The sequence below is a fragment of the Sapajus apella genome, unplaced genomic scaffold (genome assembly GCF_009761245.1).
Source record: "Sapajus apella isolate SASKATOON/1434 unplaced genomic scaffold, GSC_monkey_1.0 scaffold19, whole genome shotgun sequence".
NCBI lineage: Eukaryota > Metazoa > Chordata > Mammalia > Primates > Cebidae > Sapajus > Sapajus apella.
Window position 1 is genome coordinate 2,192,911 of NW_022436959.1, and position 5,846 is coordinate 2,198,756.

The following is a 5,846-nucleotide window of genomic DNA, read 5'->3' on the forward strand; positions in this document are numbered from 1 at the left end:
TGAAACTCCGTCTCTACTAAGAATACAAAAATTATCCAGGTGTGGTGGCATGTAGTCCCAGCTACTTTGGGAGAATTGCTTGAACCCAGGAGGCGGGTTGCAGTGAGCCGAGATCACACCACTGCACTCCAGCCTGGATGACAGAGCGAGACTCTGTCTTAAAAAAAAAAAAAAAGCTCTTTCTCATTCTTTGGCTTTCTTGTCTTCTCTGTCACCTTGAATGTCACATTTTTGAACACTGCTGCTAGTGTCATCTTCCTAAGGTTCAGATCTGACAAAGTCACATTTCCAGTTCAAAGACTTTTATATTCTACCCCTTTTCTCTATATTCAAAGCTCTCCATGATTTGGTCCGAATCCATCTCTCTAGTCTTGTCTCCACTTCATTCTTGCAGCCTGGTCTATGGCAAGTCTCTCAAACAGACCAGGGTCTCAGTTGCCTTTTCTTAGATTATTGCTGCTGTCTGTTGGCTTTCCTCCTAGATCAGCTTTTGTAGAACCTCCAGAAGGCCAGTGTGGGACCCTCAAAAGTTCAGGACCCAAGGTCAGGAATCTCATTCAAATCATTCTCTTTCAAAATGTTGTCTCCATCGCCAAAGTTAGAACAAAAGTCACCCTGCATTATGAAATACTTGGTTAATATCTGGACCATAGAACTGACTAGTCTGTTTTGGCACCCATATGTTTATTTCTCTTCTCCATTAGAGCATACATCGTGTAAGAGAGGGACACAGCCTAATTCATTTTCTTATCCAACCCAATAAATGTGAAGCACTTCCATTATAGATATCTTATTATTTATCGATTGGTTGAATTCTATATCAAGATTTGACTTGGTTTAATTTATAGAATTAAGGATCAATTTAACTTACTTTGAGGAGCAAGATTTTTATTTCGTTTTCCTCGATAATTTAGTCATTATTATAATATACATTTTCTTATTATAATAGAACTTGTATAGAAGGAAGCAGTTAGTGGACAAAAATTCATGATATTCATCATATCAAAACAAGCCATTGGCAATATATCAAATAATAACATGTTAAAAGGAAGACACAGTGCAAGTGAAAGAATATATGTAAATATCAGGGAAGCTTCTAATTATATTTGAACGAGATCATGTTATGTAAAGTGCTTCCTCATTATCTGGTACAAAGTCAGTGCTCAGTAAATGTTACCTAATATTATTTTACAGCAGTAAAGTAGCTGGAAAAAAAATAATTTCCCTTTTCCCATGTAGTCTACATAGTTTTGTGTTACAGCTGATATTGACTTGGAACTGTATTCACCTTTTTAGTCAGAGTCAGATATGTCTTTTCATAATTTCAAGAGCAAGTAACAAAGAGTAAAGCATGTGAGAAGATAGGATGATGCAATTAACCATGTGCACTATTGATGAGGACTTGGCTTCCCTCTGCACTGCTTGATATTCAGTGAAATAAACAATGGTGATAATTGTCACATTCCTAACAAAGACATCTGCTAAACCAGGCAACTAAAGCAAAGCTGTTTGCTACTGACAGCTTGCTTCAAATGTGAACGTTGCCATTAAGAAAAAATAGCATTTCTGTATTTATCACATTACCTAATATGTTATGTTGGCAGTGTTTCATCTGGAGACCAAAAGACCTATGCCTAATCATTAAATTCAGCATTCACACTTCTATATTTACATAAGGGACTGTTATAAGATCTTTAATTTTTTGTCGTGTTAATGTAAATGTGATATATCCAAATGATAAAAAAAAATCCCACAGTTCAGAATGCTATCAACTGAAGGGTAAAACTCTCCTTTTTTCTTCTCTGTGCTCCTATTACTCCTCCCTAGAGGTTATCTTTTGGATTGCACGTTATGTAAAAACCACATAAAATAATAAGAATCAACCAACTCTATTTTGTATATGACCTTAAATTTCAGAAAATCCTAATGTTGCATAATGCCAAAAGACAAATCACACTTGATCTTAGCCAGAAGACTGAGAAGCGATCCAAAAGATAAATCATCACATCTTTTGATTTGTCTCTATTTGTCAACTAATGTCATAATAAAAATCTACATTTCAAAGTAATATTCCAAAGGATCCAGAAGAATGAAAGCTTTACTCTCTATTCCCTCATCTGATGATTGATCACCAAGAAGTATCTGAAGCAGTATAATCCTTAGGCCAGAGTGAGAAAGTCCCCTGAGCCTGAACCCCAAACATTTGAGGTTTCCACTCTGGCCTTTCTTGGGCCCTGTCCCTCTTCATGGGATGAGGTGTCTGTGTTGCTAAGGGGATGTGCCTGCTCAGAGTCCTGTATGCCCTGATCAGACCACATTTGGAGTAACCAGGACAGAGGAATTCCTAGCTCACATGGCCTAAGCAACTTCTGTGGCTTCTTTCTCACCTCCACCCTCCCAAGGATAGGTAGCCATGGGCTGGGGACTAAGGGGTATGGAACTTTGAAGAGTCTGAGAAATCTCAATTAAAACCTGATCTTGGCCAGGGGTGGTGGCTCACGCCTGTAATCCCAGCACTTTGGGAGGCCGAGAGGGGCAGGTGACGAGGTCAGGAGTTTGAGATCAGCCTGACTAACATGGTGAAACCCCGTCTCTACTAAAAATACAAAAATTAGCTGGGTGTGGTGGCCCATACCTGTAATCCCAGCTACTCCGGAGGCTGAGGCAGGAAAATTGTTTGAACCTGCAAGGTGGAGGTTGCAGTGAGCCAAGATAGCACCTCTGTACTCCTACCTGGGCAACACAGCAAGACTCCAACTCAAAAAGAAATAAGAAAACAACAACAACAAAAAAACCCCCTGATCTTTCAGGTTTTTTCTTTGGAGACAGAGTCTTGCTCTGTCGCCAGGCTGGAGTGCATGCAGTGGTGTGATCTCTGCTCACTGCAACCTCTGCCTCCCGGGTTCAAGCAATTCTCCTGCCTCAGCCTCCCGAGTAGCTGGGACTACAGGCATGTGACGCCACGCCCAGCTAATTTTTGTATTTTTTTTAGTAGAGACGGGGTTTCACCATGGTGGCCAGGATGGTCTCGATCTCTTGACCTCGTGATCTGCCCTCCTCGGCCTCCCAAAGTGCTGGGATTACAGGCGTAAGCCACTGCGCCCAGCCTCTTTCAGGGTTTTATGATGGTGTTCAGGCAGGAGGATTTAAGTATTTATTTAACTTTATTTATTAGCTTTGTTTATAACTTTAAAATATTTAGAGTTTTAAAGTCAACATTGGATGTTGACTTCAATATGTATTTTTGACCCAGATCCCCCTAATGTTAGGGGGTATGCCTGATTTGAAGATGATGTTATTGTGAAGCTCATATAATTAAATGTCCTTCCATGAGAATTGTGCTTGTAACAGCTCTTTGGGATTAAGGCGAAATAAATTTTACTCTTCAAATCACTAGTTTTTTTTTTTGTTTTTTTTTTTTGTTTTTTTTTTAATGAATAACTTCTGATTTCAAATTATTCTGTCCCTGTTATATATTTACTGTTAAAATATTCAGTGAAGGAATATCGCAGTTGAGGTAGGACAGAGATTGACTTTGTTAATCTTTTTTGAAAATACAAATTTTCATGGCTTGCTATTCATTTGGAACAATTTCTTATATATCTACCATTTTGTACTTACTCCCCTATTTTTTCTATCCATAAATTATCTCTCTTTCATTGATAATAAGAGTTTTTCAGAACAGAAAATTTTATTTATGCCCACCCTCACTTTACAAAAAAATAAACAGGATACTGTGGAAGGGTAACATGATCTTTTAGGGATTTAGGAGTTTTAGTTGTAGGAGATTAGTTCACATGGGTTTGCCAGGCTCAAATCATTTTATACTTAGAAAAAAAAAAAAAAAGAATCCATAGAGATACAGGAGTGGAAGATGTAGCATTTGAGGAAAAGGGTTGCTTCTCAACTATGATCTCATTTTACCCAGGGTCCTTCTCACTGCTTATTTATACAGTCTTATAGGCAAGAGTTAACAAAATTAGTTAAATGGGTATTGCGTTTATATGGTTAATGTGTGTGTGTGTTTCTTCTCACCCTGTGTTCCATCCACTTTGTTTCATCACTCCACCCCAACAGATGGCCATTGATATTAGATGCTTCTGTGTGCATGCAGGTTCTTTTCTTTTTTTTCTTTCTTTTTTTTTTTTTGAGACAGAATCTCACTCTGTTGCCCAGGTTGGAGTGTAGTGGCACCATCTCCACTCACTGCAATGTTCATCTCCTGGGTTCAAGCAATTACCCTGCCTCAGCCTCCCAAGTAGTTGGGCTCACAGGCACCCGCCACCACGCCTGGCTAATTTTTGTATTTAGTAGAGATGGGGTTTCACCATGTTGGCCAGAATGGTCTTGAACTCTTGACATTAGATGATCTACCTGCTTCAGCCTCCCAATTACAGGCGTGAGCCGCCACGCTTGGCCACATGGTTTCTTTAAGCAAATAGAAGTCATTCCACAACTTCTTTTCTGAGTTAACAACATTGAAGATCTTTTTTTGTTACTTTGGAGAGAGCTTCCTTTTTCCTTCTTGAGTGTTGTATAGAATTGTTCTATTACATGGCTACCCTGTAATTTATTTTTATTAATAACCATCTTCTTTTTTTTTTTGAGATGGAGTCTTTCTCTGTCACCCAGGCTAGAGTGCAGTGGCGTGATCTTGGCTCACTGCAACCTCTGCCTCCTGGGTTCAAGTGATTTTCCTGTTTCAGCCTCCCCAGTAGCTGGGATTACAGGCGCCTGCCACTATACCTGGCTAATGTTTGTATTTTTAGTAGAGATGGGGTTTCACCATATTGGTCAGGCTGGTTGCAAACTTCGGACCTCAGGTGATCCACCCACCTCGGCCTCTCAGTGTTGGAATTACAGGCATAAGCTACTGCACCCGGCCTTATAACCTTCATTTTAAAGAGCAGTTTTATATTTGCAAAAATTGTGAAGATAGTACAGAGAATTCCCATACACCAGGCAGGCAGATTCCTCTATTATTAACATCTTATTTTAGTATGGTAGACTTGTTACAATTATTGAGCCAATACTGATTTATTATTACTACCTGCAGTCTATACTTTATTTAGATATCCTTAGTTTTACCTTTTCCTGTTTCATGATATTATACTACATTTAGTCCTGATGTCTCAGGTTCCTCTTGGCTGTGGAAGTTTCTTGTTTTAGATGACCTTGACAGTTTTGAAGATTACTGGTCAGATATTTTGTAAAGTGTCTCTCAATTGAGATTTATGTAATTAATTTAATTTTATTTATTTATTTATTTATTTTTGTTTTGTTTGAGACAGAGGCTTCCTCTATTGCCCAGGCTAGAGTACAGTGACACAATCTCAACTGACTGTAACCTCTGCCTCCCGGGTTCAAGCAATTCTTGTGCCTCAGTCTCCCAAGTAGCTGGGACTACAGACATACATCACCATGCCTGGCTAATTTTTGTGTTTTTTGTAGAGACGGGGTTTCACCATGTTGGCCAGGCTGATCTCGAACCCCTGACCTCGGGTGATCCACCTGCCTCAGCCTCCTAAAGTGTTGGGATTACAGGCATGAGCCACTGCACCCTGCCTAAATTTATTTTTGCACAAATATATTTTGTACAAAAAAAAAATGCTCTTTTGATGGATGTTTGGCTTTTTCCCCCTAATCCTTTGCTACTACAAACAGTGAGGTGATGAATAACAGTGTACATCTGTCATTTCACATGTTGCAGATGGAAAGGATAAATGCCCAGAAGTGACGTTGGCAGGTTAAAGTGTACATGCATTTGTAATTTGATGTTATTGCTAAATTACCTTCCATAAGAATTGTGCTACATGCATAAGAATGCCTGTTTCTTGACAGCTTTG